The sequence below is a fragment of the Erpetoichthys calabaricus genome, chromosome 2 (genome assembly GCF_900747795.2).
Source record: "Erpetoichthys calabaricus chromosome 2, fErpCal1.3, whole genome shotgun sequence".
NCBI lineage: Eukaryota > Metazoa > Chordata > Cladistia > Polypteriformes > Polypteridae > Erpetoichthys > Erpetoichthys calabaricus.
In genome coordinates this window covers 328422260-328438820 of record NC_041395.2, presented here as the reverse complement: position 1 = coordinate 328438820, position 16561 = coordinate 328422260, and the positions used below count along the sequence as shown (strand labels likewise).

Sequence of the window (16561 nt, the reverse complement as noted above, 5' to 3'; positions counted from 1 at the left end):
GATAGATTGCGTCATCTGGATCTAACACGTAGATCTGTGCATATTTGCGTTCGTGATTTGGCTCAGGGTGCACTGTTCCAATCCGATGTAATATTTGTCCACATACGCGAAGCAGTATGGGCCATTGCCAGCTGGTGGCCTGATATTTACCCGGTAGATGCAAAAGCAAATGAACTATTGTAGTATCTAATGCAGTCCATAAAGTTTTTACTTTCGGGTACATTGTTAGTTAGAAACATCCGTAGATATTTAGGATATTCATCTAAAGGAGGCAGTCTAACCTGACCCCTTTGACAACAACGTGTAAACTCATTAGTTGTATTGCCAGTTGTTTCTTCAGGGAAGTTAAGTGAATGACAATGACAGCAAATGATATTCAGTAATCCTAATGAATGTTCATTAATAGTGGACGCATTACAGAATGCGTTGTCAGCTAATTGGCGGAATTGTTTAGCGGCTGTTGTCGTTCCTTTCTTTGCCGTTTATCTATTGCCTCTGCTGTTTCAGAGGCGCGTTGTAGGCACCGGTGTTCATTAATTGTATTTAGGCGGGCTCGTTTCTGTATGTCCGTTAGTTGAAAAGTTTCGTTTTGGAGCCGGGGCCGTGACTCCATTAGTTATCCGTTGTCTACCGTTAGTAATATGGATAATTGCATTTACTGTTAATACGGAGCGTTTTCTGTGGTTGTACTGTTAATAATGCATCACTGTAACGTTATTCACATATGCTATATGGTTTGGACGGGCGAGGATGCCGTACATTTAATACGGAGAGTTCGTTTATTCTTATTACCCAGACCAAGCTGTGTAGTGTGGACGTTTACTTCAGAAGCGTGTTGTAGGCGCCTGCGCCTTTTGTACAATCTTTGTGGACCTTTGCGGACCCCGTAGTGTCTTCCGTTTGACTCTGGGGTGCAGTGCAGAATCCTCTTTTCTGTGTGGCGTTAGTTGAGCTATTTCGTTTTTGAGCCGTGACTCCTTTGTTAGTTGAGCTCTTTCGTTTTTGAGCCGTGACTCCTTCGTTCTCGGTGGATCAGAATTCGCTTGCGGTTTATGAGACGCGCGCTGTTGGCGCCTGCGCACTGTCTCCTGCGTCCACCGCCGTGTACCTGGGTCCATGCCTTCCGGTTTACCATTCTCGTATAGTAATATGGATATTCTTACCTCACCTTATTTGTTGTTGCTTTTCTTGTAACTTTCTCTTTGACATCTTGTAATGCACTTTTAGCTACATTGTTTGTATGAAAATGTGCTATAACAATAAATAATGTTGTTGGCTTCTTAGTGTGTTCATTGCTCCAAGTCATATGTTTGTCACATTGTAGGCTTTTCATTTTCTGAGAACATTATCCATGTGTTTTGTGGTCCAGAACAGATTTGTACCTCTTAGTTCTTTCCTTCTCTTTAATTTATTTCAAAACATTGCATTAACACAGATATTTCATGGCGCATATACACAGGTTTTAAATGAAAGGACGTTAGCTGGAGAGCGGCTGCTTCCTTTGTTGGTTGCACATCAGTATTAACTGGTGTCTGGTTAAGAAAGCACGAAAATAATTAAAGCCTCAATTCAGCCGTTTAAAACTGAAATAGGCAATTAAGGGTTCTGAATTCGTAACAAGACAGTTAACTAAATCCAAGCCCCAAAACATACGGCTTTAGTAGTAAATGGGTTCTAATTGAAAATTTGGTTAAAGCAAAAGCCTGTAGCCGATGTGGACCTCCAAGACTGGAGCTGTAGTACCCCTGATTTTACTCAGGGCTTCTGATACACCCGGTTAACAGACGGCAACACAACTGAAGCCGAATGTCTTACGAAATACCCCGGCCAATTCCGGATCATGTAAAAGACGGAAAGTTTATCACTTCGAGCATACCGAGTTTTTCGCGTTCAAAGCGAACCGCAAAATGTAATTACTGTATTTTAAATAGCTGCAAAACATTAACCAGCACAAATTCGGTTTATCCTTGGAGAGGAATAAAAAAATGAACACGTCGATCTGACTCACTATGTCATCTGTCCGCAGTGTATATGGAGGGCGCGGAACGTCCCAGGGGATCGACAAGCGCAAAACAAGTCTATGTTAACTCCATCGATTGCCTATACAATGAAAAACTTACCTAACAAATAAAAAAAAAATGTAGGAATCGAGACAGTAACGTCATTCTTGGCCGTTACCGGTGCTGGCGAGACTTCTCCAGCTGTAGACTTCCGTGTTTACGAGCGGTAGATGTGGAGTAGAGTGGTTTCTGCTACATAACGTCATTTCACGCAGGCGCACTCCTAGCTGAAGCCTCCCGCCTCCACCTCACAAGCTCCGCCTCTCATCCGCGTTGAGCTGGTTCACTTTTAGCAGCTGGTGACGCTAGGGGCAGGTCTTGGTAGACAGAGCCCGGTATTTTTTACGCTGCGTTGACATTCCCATTCACTCTCCGTCGTTGACAGGCAGTCGAGTTCTGCATGTGCGCACTGCACTTCCAGACCCATCGTACTCCGTTGTTCCTTTCCCATCCACTTAACGTTTCAAGCATCACGGCGTCCCGTATTTAGTGCAGCAGGTAAGTTCAATTCCGTTTGCTTCTTCTGTTGTAGAATCAATGATGACTGTCAATTGTTGTGAATCACTGCGGATGTGGCGCACAGTGTTTAAAATCGTTTGGCTTTTGATGTGTGCGCGACATGAGATGACGTTTAATTAATAAAGTTCATGGTAAATGTGAGAACAGGGGTTTATCAGAGCCGAGTAACAACAATTTTGAGAGAATTTCGATAAAGCCCAGTTTTAGCTTTGGTCATGTACAACTGGTTTTCTTAATTGACCTATGAAACGACCATCTGAAAGTATTGATTAAGGAACAGCATGCGGTCCGATCGCTTTATATTCAAGGGGTTCAACAGGAGTAGCGGATCCGGAGTTTATTCAGGCATACCACACCCCCGCACAATGCAGTGCTTTTAGGCTGCGTATAGTTTTGAAAAGAAAATCGAGCTCGAAACCCCCACGGGACGTGCAACAAGCATGTGGCAGCAGGGTCAAGTCCTGGGAGAGATGATGACCTTCATGAAGAGTGGCCCCAGGCACGTCTTCTCCAAGGGTGGCTGAAGCGCACATTCCGTCGCGCCTGGTATGACGGCTCCACATGAGCGCCTGGTTACCTGACATATGACCTGGCTTTAGAGGGGTACTGCAGCACCTCGTACTCCCCATCCAAAGATTTTCGTGTATTTTAATACCAAGTTCTAATACATAATCATACTAACCAACGCGTGATAAACGCCCCCAACAAAGCAACAAGAAACACGGAACTAGTAAGCCTCGGGTTTTGGAAGTTCGGAATTGTGTACCGATCCGATTATGCATTGGGATGCAGTGATCATAAATTTTCCGAGCTCACTTTTTGCACCGTTCTGGACCCTGGCCGGTTCGGCTATAGGGCACGATCACCCATAGTGGGCCGTGTCTTTTTGTATTATGAGGGAAAATTGGAGAATGCGTTCATTGAGAAATGAAAAATCATGAATATAAGCCTTTCGGGCATGCATGTGCAAGGTGCATTAAACACAGCTTTGTTCAGAAGAAGGCAGCCTAACCCCCCCTCAGACTGCTGCGGGTTTGTTTCTTTCGTTGCAGGCAAAGAGAGGTTTCTTGGCAGCGCGCGCTGTGACCTTTTACCTACTTTCCACAGGCACCCACGTGACCGAGGAGAAGTAGGGGGGAAGGGCGGGGACTGGTGACAATGAGGCAGCTGGACAGACCGCCCCGCACACCGGCCGGAGTGTCCTTCACGTCACACGATCGAAGGCGTTTAGTGATTGTGGGTTACACTTCGGATCGGACAATTAGTTTTACGTGCCAAGACCCACCATTTCCTGGATTTCGGCTTTAAGACTGATTTGCTAGTGGATTTGAATTTATCCCGTAGGTTAGAATGACACGATTTGAATTAGTCCGTGGGTGAGAATTCATTTTAATGAAAAAGTCTCTGCTGTGGGCCCCAAGGTGAAGGTACAACTTCAAAAGAAAATGGGAATAATAACATAAAAATAATATAGTGGATTCAGAAAGTATTCAGACCCATTCACATCTGTTCACATTTTGTTGTGTTGCTGCCTTCTGCTCATAGCCTGCTCAACATTCAAGGGTGACTTGGGTGCAGACTCTGGGACCCCTGCTCACAAAGGGGCCTTAGAATATACTAGATAAAAAAATAATAATAAAAGAAAAAGTCACATTTTCACCTACAGTACAGGCACTTATAACTATCTTCTCACCAGCACACACCCAACCTCATTTTGACCCTCACTATTATAAACCCGGGTGGCGCAGTGGTAGTGCTGCTGCCTCGCAGTTAGGAGACCTGGGTTCGCATGTTCTCCCCGTATCTGCATGGGTTTCCTCCGGGTGCGCCGGTTTTCTCCCACAGCCCAAAGACATGCATGTTAGGTGTATTGGCAATCCTAAATTGTCCCTAGTGTGTGCTTGGGACTTGGTGGGTGTGTGTGTGTGTGTGCCCTGCAGTGGGCTGGCGCCCTGCCCGAGATTTGTTCCCGCCTTGCGCCCTGTGCTGGCTGGGATTGGCTCCAGCATACCCCCGTGACCCTGTGTTAGGATAAAGCGGGTTAGAAAATGACTTACGGACTATTATAAACCCTTTTCTAATCGGACCCAAATAAAAAAACTTACAAAACAATATACACTCACTGGCCAGTTTATTAGGTACACCTAATTGGACCCCCTTTTTCCTTCAGAACTGCCATATGTCTTCATGGCATAAACTCAGCAAGGTGCTGGAAACATTCCTCAGGGATTTTAGTCCATATTGACATGCCAGCATCACACAGTTGCTGCATATTTGTTGGCTGCACATCCATGATGTGAATCTGCTGTTCCACCACATTCCAAAGGTGCTCTACCAGATTGAGATCTGGTGACAGTGGAGGCCATTTGAGTCCAGTGAACTCATTGTCATGTTCAAGAGACCAGTTTGAGATGATCTGAGCTTTGTGACATGGCGCATTATCCTGCTGGAAGTCGCCATCAGAAGATGAGTACACTGCAGTCATAAAAGAATGGACATGGTCAGCAACAATACTCAGATAGGCAGTGGCATTTAAATGATGCTCACTTAGTACAAAGGGACCCAAAGTGTGCCAAGAAAATATCCCTCACACCATTACACCACCACCACCAGCCTGAATTGTTGATACAAAGCAGGATGGATCCCTGCTTTCATGCTGTTGACACCAAATTTTAACTCTACCATCCGAATGTCAGACCAGAAATCGAGACCCATCAGACCAGACAACGTTTCTTCAGTCTTCTTTTGTCTAGTTTTCGTGAGCCTGTGTGAATTGCAGCCTCAGTTGCCTGTTCTTAGTTGACAGGAGTGGCACCTGTTGTGGTCCCCTGTTGCTGTAGCCCAGTGGTTCTCAAACTTCTTTAGAATTTCTTGCGCGGCGGTCCCTTTAAAAATTGTTCAATGGCTCGCGGACCCTTTTATTAAAAATTAAAAAATCAATATTCAAGAAAGTTGGGGGCACCAAATACTTTGCACAAGGGTGCACATACCCACTGCGCGGCACTGCATAGGTACACAGGCTGCTGTGAATAAAACATTTTTTGACAAACAATTATTTATTCAGAAAATATTACGTACATCTTAGTTATTAAATTTAAGTTAAAATTTTAATGGGACGGATGCATCTGCTTTCCCTTAACCATTTGCGTTAAGCGGGCAATTTCACCACTTAAAAACACAAAAAATGTAAAATATGTTGTTGATTATCTGTATCCACCTTTAGTGCTCTTATTTGCTTCTAAAATATACGAAAACTGTTCACGAGTGTTTTGATTCTACAAAAGACTCGATAATTTTTGATTATGATAAAAATAATAAGGGCTGGTTTGTGCCAAGCGATAACGGTGGGAAAACAATGAGGTGGCAGCGAATAATGGAACAGCTGATTAGTGGTCGGGTCTAGGTGATGGGGGTAATGATGGAGCTCAGTCACTTACTTCCCCTCGGATGGTAAAGGTTAATAATTATAAAAATATAAATAGTATGAATATGCAATCATTTCTCACGGTCCCACCGAAAACCGCTTTGGGACTGCGGACCCCAGTTTGAGAACCGCTGCTGTAGCCCATCTGCTTCTAGGTTTGACGTGTTGTGTGGTCAGTGATGCTCTTCTGCACACCTCAGTTGTAACGAGAGCTTATTTGAATTACTGTTGCTTTTCTATCAGTTCAGATCAGTCTGGCCATTCTCATCTGACCTCTGGTATCAACAGAGAACTGGTATTCATTGGATATTTTCCCTTTTTTCGAGCCATTCTCTGTAAACAGATGGCTTGTGTGAAAATCCCGGTAGATCAGCAGGTTTCGAAATCCTCAGACCATCCCATCTGGCACCAACAACAAGGACACGTTCAAAGTCACTTCAGTCGCCTTTCTTCCCCATTCTGATGCTCTGTTTGAACTTTAGCAGGTCGTCTTGACAATGTCTACATGCTGAAATACATTGAGTTGCTGCCATGTGATTGGCTGGCTAGGTATTTGCGTTAACAAGCAATCGAACTGGTATACCTAATAAAGTGGCTGGTGAGTGTGTGATCTCGGATTGGTTGGTATTGGTAGGGCACTTGTTCATTTCTGTTAGATGATGAAGGGGGGGGGGGGGGGGAGTTGTGAGCAGGTGTTACTACACCCAACACACAGCAAACCAACCTGGATTGGTGACCCAAGTGTAGTAGGTGACACCTCAGTTCCACACAGGAACAGTGTGAGTTTTTTTACGTTGGCTTGAGTGCCAATCCTGCCACCAACACCCAAGTTTTCCCTGTAATTTGGAGGACCTGCTTGCAGGACTGGATGCAGATTAACGTCATACCCAGGATAAAGCAACTGCAGGTTAAGGGCTTTGCTCAAGGGCTCAGTGGAGTAGAGTTACTTCTGGCGTTTATGATTCTAGCCTTAGAGCTTAGATGGGATGCAAACGTTTGCCCCAGATATGTCAGGAACAAGTCGAGATTCAACAAGACATTTGTCCTGTGGAAGGAGTGGACCAATTTAGAGTCATAGTGGTCTACAGGCAGGAACCAGACCTGGATGGAACACCAGTGTATCACATTCTTCTCTCACTCAGTTGGCAGTGAACTAAATTTATACTTATTTGGAATGTGCCTTAATAAGCCTGAGAAGAAATGTACAAAGCTGTAGATAGATAAGTAGAACTTTATTTGTCCCCAGGGGGAAATTTTTCTGTTAACATAAACTCATTAAATTTCTATATTTATATAAAATCCAACGTCTGTCTGTCGACTTTTCATGAGAGAACTACATAACGTATTTAGATCGGGTTTTTTTCTATAATTTACTTAAACATTCCAGTTGATTTAGCGACTTCTCTCATTGCGCTAAGTATCATAGTTGGCCCGCAGTACCGATATATTTGCGTGAATCCGAGAGAGACGCAGTGGGCTGAGGGGGGGCAGGGCCCACCTCACTCACGCACCAGCCTTGGGGTGTATCTTACATCCACTTAGCTAGCGAATGGGAGAACTACTTAACGGATGTAGATTGGGTCTTTTTCTATAATTTGTTTGAATATTCCGGTTGATTTTGTGACTTCTGTTGTAGTGGTCCGGTGCCGCTAAGATTCACACCGTCAAGTTGACGGTGATTTATTTATTTTTTATAGAGGATCCCAGGGATGCTCCCAGCCTTGGCCCGCCTGCAAACAGAGACAAAATAAAGCACACTGGGGAATAACAACAATTAAAGAATGTAATGAAATTAAATAATATAAATAATACCACCCCAGTACTCCACGGCGACATTACATTAAACATATAAACACAAACACCACACAGCAAAGTCCATGGAATATCACACCGCATGTAATGAAGGGCTGGCGCCCTGCCCGGGGTTTGTTTCCTGCCTTGCGCCCTGTGTTGGCTGGGATTGGCTCCAGCAGACCCCCATGACCCTGTAGTTAGGATATAGCGGGTTGGATAATGGATGGATGGATGAATATAATGAAGGATGACGAGAGTAAGTCCAGAGATATGTATGTTGTAAGGGAATGAAAAACAGTCCTACCGGTAGACACTGTAAGGGTGAAGACGGATGAATGGTTCCGGAGCGCTCCTTTACTTGCAGGAAAGCCGTGAATCCACAATCAGTCCTCAGCATACAGGTAGACAGATGACCCAGACCCCAACAACGAATACAATCCAGGACACAGCGATTAAATATGGCTTAACAGAAGGCAGTCCGACAGGTAAATGCAACGCAAAATACAACAACAAAAAACACCTTTTTTCCCTTTTGGACACCTGCCTTCCTTTTAAATCCCTCTGACCACCTTTGACCCCAACAGCCCCTGCAGGGACTGCTGGGAGATGCAGTTTTAACTACAAGTAGCACTGCTACACTGTCATCACATTAAGAATCATAGTTTGCTTACAGGAGCGATTTATTTGCGCTAATCTGAGACAGAGGCTGCAGGCTGAGGGGAGGGGGAAGCATGACATCAGGAGTGAGGAGTCGGTCTACCACTGCGCTTTGGAGCGTAACTTGCCTCCGCTTAGTTAGTGATACCTTTTTGTGTATTGATTTTTAAAGTTTGTCCTGCTTCACTACTACACGGGCAGAGCTATGGGGAACAGCTAGTAAATAAATAAATAAATACATTAATAGGTAGATAAGTAAATAAATAAATAAGTATACACACACAATTTGGTCTGAACACACAGTGGAATGACTATAAAGCAAGAAAAATAAAAAAAAAAAAGAAAAGTTTTGACTTGGCTGTCGCAGTCACATTGATGTGTTATACAGGCATATTGCTGTTGGTGCAAAGGAGCCTTTAGCGTGTTCTTGACACAGTTCTGCTGAATAAGTCATTGGCTGAAAGTTCTCGGTGTTAATGTGTCATAGAGAGGATGTGTAGCATTGTTCATAATGGCACTGAGTCGTATATATTTGTATAGGCAGTGTCGTGCAGTGGTTAAAGCTTTGGACTTCAAACCCTGAGGTTGCGGGTTCAAGTCCAGCCACTGACACTGCTTGAACCTCAGTAAGTCACTTCACTCGCGTGTGCTCCAACTGGAAAAAGAAAAGAAACGTAACCAATTGTATCTCAAATGTTCTAAGTCTATATGGATAAAGGTGTCACCCAATTAAATAAACATAAATATATTAACTCTCTCCTTCAGTACAACCTCCAGAGTGTGTCCTGTAACTGAGCTTGCCCTTTTAATTAGCTTGTTGATTCGGTAGGTCTCTCTTGAAGTGATGTTACTAGGCCATCACACCAAAGCAAAATACTCCATAAGTTTACTTTTTTGTGGCAGGAGTTCAAGTAGGCACAGTGACTTACTCAGTTTGTCAGAGCTTCAAACTGACATATACAGTATTTGGATTAATATGAATTTTTTGAGACGCCATACTAAGAAGACAAATCCAAAATTCATTTAACACCCAGAAAATTCTTTCTGATGGCTTCAAACTGGCAGAGTACACCCCTAGTGAAAGAAAGTGAATGCTCTAAGCTGTTATTTTCAGAACCACACACTAATTACACAGTTAAAAACAGAATGCTAGAAGTGACAGTGTTTATTTATTTGAATTGGCTTGTTCTTGCAAGATGGCATGGTGAGACACTGGTTAGCACTGCTATCTCACTGCTCTTAAAGACAGTTTAAATCTCAGACTGGTCATAGTTTGTGTGGAGTCCATAAATTCTCCTCTTGTCCTGGTGGGTTTTTTCCCCTCTAATCCCATAAACATGCATGGTAGATGAATTGGTGATTACAGATTTTCTCTGTTTTGGTGAGTGTGGGTGTGTGCCCTACTGTGGACTAGAGTCTCATTTTGGTTTTGTTGCTGTCTTACACTTCATGCCGCCAGGACAGGCTTTAGCATCCTTGCGACCTTTCATTTTCAATCAGGGTTGTCAAACTCCGGTCCTGGAGGACTGCAGTGGGTGCAGGTTTTCATTCTAACCATCTCCTTAATTAGTGATCAGTTTTTGCTGCTAATTAACTTCTTTTGTCTTTGTTTTAATTGATGTGACTCAGACCCCTTAGTTGTTTCTTTGTCCTTAATTAGCAGCCAAACAATAATGAGACACAAAACAAGAAGCCACATGACCAGCTCCACTGTGCCCATCACACAATAGCTGAAAATAAAGAAGAGGGAGGGTCTCAGTAAAACAGACAATCAACAGTTTTGGAGATGTCTGCTGTGCCAGAACGAGAGCAGCAACAAGCCATGGAATTAAATAACGGGTTCAATTAACAACAAGAATCAGCATCTCATTAAGAAACTGTTTGGAGTGAAATTGGTTGGAGTTTGAATGCCCAGTTTAATTGGTCATCTGTTGGCTCGTTTCATATCTAATTTCTGCTTGGCTGTCATTTAATGAAGAAAAGAATCAATTCAGGGGACTGAATCCTTAAAACAGGGCTAAAGAAAAAAAGTTAATTAGCAGTGAAAACTGGTCACTTGTTATGAAAAAGGTTAGAATGAAAACCTGCAGCCACTGCGGCCCTCCAGGCCTGGAGTTTGACACCAGTACTTTAAATGATGGTAGGAGTGATGGATAGATGGCGTGTTCCTTTAGGGGATATTGCAGCCTGAACTGGTTATTCAAGCTGTGGTAAGGTCATCACTGGACAGACATTGACCTAACCACAGTCTCTCACGCAGGGCCCTTTTAAAGGAACACCCCACCCAAGGATTATATTTTTCAATATGTTACTTAGCCCATGTAGTTTGTACCGATAGCCAGTAATAAAAAAAAATATATAATCTTAACGTTTTCATACAGAGAGGAAATTAAAGGAAATAAAAAAAGTTCCCGATAGAATCCGACACAGGACTACAACAGACAACATCAAAAATATCAATGTCACCCGTCAAGCCATCCATTTGTATACTCACAACGTTTCCCACACATGTATTTTTACTGAAATATTGTTTAATAGTTGGGGATTAATAAAGTGTACCAAATACCAAAATAAACCACTTCCAGAAAATGCTCACTCAGACGTGAACGAGAATTAGAATGGAAGACCCGCTCCACCACTCCCTTCCCCTTTCATCCTTTGGTTATTAGTGCAGCCCAGTAACAGCTTATTCATTGGCTAAAACTCTGCACTTCACATGATATTAATATTGCAAAATGAGCTGAAGATTAAAAGTTCAAGAAAAGCGAGTGAAATCATTATCAGGAAGAGACTACGACTTGTACTTGTGCACATCTGAGTTGCTCTGTCAAGCACAAGGTCAGTTCATCCTTGCAGTTTCACAAACTGCTTCTAACTAATTCTGAGGTACTCCTTTTGTGGATATAAATATAAATGTAACATTGGGAGACTGTTCTTCAATGTAAAAGCTCGTTCGCGTCTGAGTGAATTTTATTTTGGTTATGAGCAGTGGTTAATTGGACTACATATTTTGAAAAATATATGTGTTTAGGACATTGTGAGTTGTGATTGGGTGAGATGATATGTGGATTATATGACATGAGTGACAAGATTTTTTTCATGGTTGTTTTGATATTGTTTGCTCTTTTCACATATCCCACTTGCTTCTTTATATTGCCAGTGCTTAGGAGTGCACTGTATTTACAGCATTTGTCAAATGTTTGGGCACACTCAGAAATGTTTATGTTTTTGGTAGAAATTGATACTATTTTTATCAAGATACACAGTCTTTACTGTATCTTGACAGAAAAAAGTAAACACTATTAAAAATACAGTCAGGACATTATAAGTGTTGCTAATGTATGTTACTACTTGAAATTACTGATCTTTAACTTATTATTCACATATGGCTGTAAATCCCCATTCCTTCAGTGTCCTGATAGACAGATATGGTTAGCTCCCATAGCTAATTCTTAATTATACATGTTTAAATTCTGATTGGTTATTAGAGAAACCTTGCATATGTACAGTGCATCCAGAAAGTATTCACAGCGCATCAGTTTTTCCACATTTTGTTATGTTACAGCCTTATTCCAAAATGGATTAAATTAATTTTTTTCCTCAGAATTATACACACAACAACACCCCATAATGACAATGTGAAAAACATTTACTTGAGGTTTTTGCAAATTTATTAAAAATAAAAAAATTGAGAAATCCCATGTACATAAGTATTCACAGCCTTTGCTCAATACTTTGTCGATGCACCTTTGGCAGCAATTACAGCTTCAAGTCTTTTTGAATATGATGCCACAAGCTTGGCACACCTATCCTTGGCCAGTTTCGCCCATTCCTCTTTGCAGCACCTCTCAAGCTCCATCAGGTTGGATGGGAAGCGTCGGTGCACAGCCATTTTAAGATCTCTCCACAGATGTTCAATGGGATTCAAGTCTGGGCTCTGACTGGGCCACTCAAGGACATTCACAGAGTTGTCCTGAAGCCACTCCTTTGATATCTTGGCTGTGTGCTTAGGGTCGTTGTCCTGCTGAAAGATGAACCGTCGCCCCAGTCTGAGGTCAAGAGCGCTCTGGAGCAGGTTTTCATCCAGGATGTCTCTGTACATTGCTGCAGTCATCTTTCCCTTTATCCTGACTAGTCTCCCAGTCCCTGCTGCTGAAAAACATTCCCACAGCATGATGCTGCCACCACCATGCTTCACTGTAGGGATGGTATTGGCCTGGTGATGAGCGGTGCCTGGTTTCCTCCAAACGTGACGCCTGGCATTCACACCAAAGAGTTCAATCTTTGTCTCATCAGACCAGAGAATTTTCTTTCTCATGGTCTGAGAGTCCTTCAGGTGCCTTTTGGCAAACTCCAGGCGGGCTGCCATGTGCCTTTTACTAAGGAGTGGCTTCCGTCTGGCCACTGTACCATACAGGCCTGATTGGTGGATTGCTGCAGAGGTGGTTGTCCTTCTGGAAGGTTCTCCTCTCTCCACAGAGGAACTCTGGAGCTGTGACAGAGTGACCATCGGGTTCTTGGTCACCTCCCTGACTAAGGCCCTTCTCCCCCGATCGCTCAGTTTAGATGGCCGGCCAGCTCTAGCAAGAGTCCTGGTGGTTTCGAACTTCTTCCACTTACGGATGATGGAGGCCACTGTGCTCATTGGGACCTTTAAAGCAGCAGAAATTTTTCTGTAACCTTCCCCAGATTTGTGCCTCGAGACAATCCTGTCACAGAGGTCTACAGACAATTCCTTTGACTTCATGCTTGGTTTGTGCTCTGACATGAACTGTCAACTGTGGGACCTTATATAGACAGGTGTGTGCCTTTCCAAATCATGTCCAATCAACTGAATTTACCACAGGTGGACTCCAATGAGCTGCAGAAACATGTCAAGGATGATCAGAGGAAACAGGATGTACCTGAGCTCAATTTGAGCTTCATGGCAAAGGCTGTGAATACTTATGTACATGTGCTTTCTCGATTTTTTTATTTTTAATAAATTTGCAAAAATCTCAAGTAAACTTTTTCCATGTTGTCATTATGGGGTGTTGTGGTGTGTAGAATTCTGAGGGAAAAAAATGAATTTAATCCATTTTGGAATAAGGCTGTAACATAACAAAATGTGGAAAAAGTGATGCGCTGTGAATACTTTCCGGATGCACTGTATTAACACCACAGAAACCTGTTATTCTGTTCACTTGAACGGAGTACTGGCATTCCTAAAGTTCAGTTCTGGTTTCAGTGAAGCCACTGTTGAAGCAGATTAGGCAGCACAGGCACCCTCAGCCCCAATGAAGGCACTCAGAATCTCAAGACAGGCAGCAGAATCAGGCTTTATTGCACAGCGCACACACAGAATCAGTTCAAATGATTTGAGCCCCGAACAGTCCGTGAACTTCAGATTTATTTCAATTCTTATCACAAAATATCCCCTCTTCACACAATTTCCCATCAAGCGCTTTATAGGGTTTCTAATAATAATGACCTCGTTTCTCATAACAATATCCTGCCTTCATAGACTTCCTCATAACAATTTACCCTTCACTATCTGTTTCTTCAGTAAAATCCCTTTGGCTTGAAGGATGTATTTGCGTCCTGGAGGTGAGCATCACCTAGTCCAGGGGTCGTCAAGTCTGATCCTGGAGGACCACCGTGGCTGCAGGTTTTCATTCTAACCCCTTTTTAATGAGTGCCCAGTTTGTGCACATAATTAACTTCTTATGTTTTCATTTTAATTGACTTGCTATTTTAAGATTTGTTCCCTTGAATTTCTTCATTTCTTTCTTTAAATGGCACCCAAACAGAAATGAAACATGAAGTGAGTGAGCCAACAGAAGACCAACTAAGTTAGGGCCTCAAACTCCAACCAATTTCACTTTAACCAGCTGCTTAATGAGGTTCCAATTCTTGTCGTTAATTAAACTCGTTCTTTATTTTCATGACTTGTTGCTGCTCTCGTGGTGCATTAGCAGACATTTCCAAAATTGTTGATTTTCTCTTTCTAAGAGCGCTCGTAAAATGTTTTGGGGACCTGAGCAGATCAACATTCCTAAGACCTTCATCTTTCTTTATTTTCAGATATTTTATGATGGACAACAGTTGTTTTGGCTCATTTTGTATCTCATTATTGTTTGGCTGCTAACTAAGGAAAAAGAAACAATAAGTGGTCTGAGTCTTCAAGAGCAAGTCAATTAAGTAATTAGCAGCAAAAACAGGTCACTCACTAAGAAAAGGGTTAGAATGAAAACCTGCAGCCACAGTGGTCCTCCAGGACCGGAGTTGGCGACCCCTGACCTAGTCACTCCTCCCTAATCCTGAGCTAGTAAAGACTGAGGGCCTTTGGTTAATTAGTTCTCAGCACTACTTTGGACTCAGTAGACCCCACCTGTGAAAACTGGACGGCTTAATTAATAATTCAATTAATGTTTACTTGTTGCAGTAGCAACAAGGCTGACGTTATAGACAGCCGTGCCAGTTAGGCGGCATCACGCAGCTTCACTGATAAGGGCTAAGCTGCAGCCAGCTTAGCGTGGTGCCTCTTGACTACTTGAAATAAAAGTACAGGTCCTTAACAATTAATTGTTACATAATTTAAAACTGGTTTAGTACACTCTTCTGTAACTTATTCATAAAGAGGCACAGACATATAAACTTAAATGTTCCTTTAACCTATATATATATATATATATATATATATATATATATATATATATCCTCTTTAATAAAATCCCTGTGTGCGTCCAGGTGTCCGTGTGTGTGTCTTCTGGTGAAGTGCGCATGCGCGGGGCACGGTGCGATGCGCGATATTACTGTCAGAGAAAATTACAGGCGTTTTACGGAAATACAAACCAGTATTACTGCGAGAGGAAATTAAAGGTACACAATACAGTGACACATATTACAGCACATACAAACTAATATTACTGTCAGAGAAAATGAAAGGCATATTACCGACGCGCACGCCTGTATTACCGCCAGTGAAAATTAAAGGTATATTACGGACGTACAAGCCAGCGGACGTACAAGACAGTATTACTGTCACAGAAAATTAAAGACACACAATACATGGCGGCAGCCCACGAAGAACGGTCAGCTCCGCAAGTAAACATCAACAAAAGAAAGGCTGAAAGACAAACAAAAATAGGACCAACAAACAGAATGAGGTCAAGGTCCCTTGCCATTTAATATAGACTGTTCCTACTAATGTTTATGTACTACTGTTCTAGCGCCCATTATTGTAACGGGCTTAATGACTAGTATATATATAAAACTGCTCAAAAAATTAAAAGAACACTTTGAAAACACATCAGATCTCAAAAGGAAAAAAATCTCTACTGATATGGACTGATATGGTAATGTGTTAGGAATAAAAGGATGGCACATTGTTTGATGGAAATGAAAATAACCTACAGAGGGCTGAATTCATAGACACCCCGGAAATCAAAGTGAAAAGATGATGTGGCAGGCAGGCGAGTCCATTTGGCTGAAATTTCATTGCAGCAACTCCAAATCATACATAGTTTGTATGGCCCCCACGTTCTTGTATGCATGCCTGACAAAGTCCTAATGAGACGACGGATTATATCCTGGGGGATCTCTTCCCAGATCTGGACCAGGGCATCACTGAGCTCCTGGACAGTCTGAGGTGCAACCTGGTGGCGTCGGATGGACCGAAACATAACGTCCCAGAGGTGTTGTATTGGATTTAAGTCAGGTGAGCATGGGGGCCAGTCAATGGTATCAACTCCTTCATCCTCCAGGAACTGCCTGCTTACTCGCGCCACATGAGGCCGGGTATTGTCATGCACAAGGAGGAACCCAGGAGCCACTGCACCAGCATATTGTCTGACAATGGGTCCAAGGGTTTAATCCCGATACCTAATGGCAGTCATGGTGCCGTTGTCTAGCCTGCAGAGGTCTGTGTGTCCCTCTATGGATGTGCCTCCCCAGACCATCACTGACCCACTGCCCAACCGGTCATGCTGAACAATGTTACAGGCTGCATAACATTCTCCACGGCTTCTCCAGACCCTTTTTACGTCTGTCACATGTACTCATAGTGAACCTGCTCTCATCTGTGAAAAGCACTGGGCGCCAGTGGTGGACCTGCCAATTTTGGTAT

At 42.8% G+C, this 16561-nt stretch overlaps 1 protein-coding gene across 2 annotated transcripts in view; it reads left to right on the top strand.

Annotated features, from left to right (window-relative positions):
- Positions 1 to 2363: 2363 nt before the first annotated feature.
- cpt1ab (carnitine palmitoyltransferase 1Ab (liver)) overlaps positions 2364 to 16561 on the top strand; it is a 151057-nt gene continuing 136859 nt past the window's right edge. Inside the window, exon 1 of one of the 2 annotated variants that reach the window (XM_028796018.2) lies at positions 2364 to 2558. The gene's annotated coding sequence lies outside the window, so the exon portion shown is untranslated. The remainder of the gene's footprint in view (positions 2559 to 16561) is intronic. The other variant, XM_028796019.2, reaches the window with a different exon arrangement.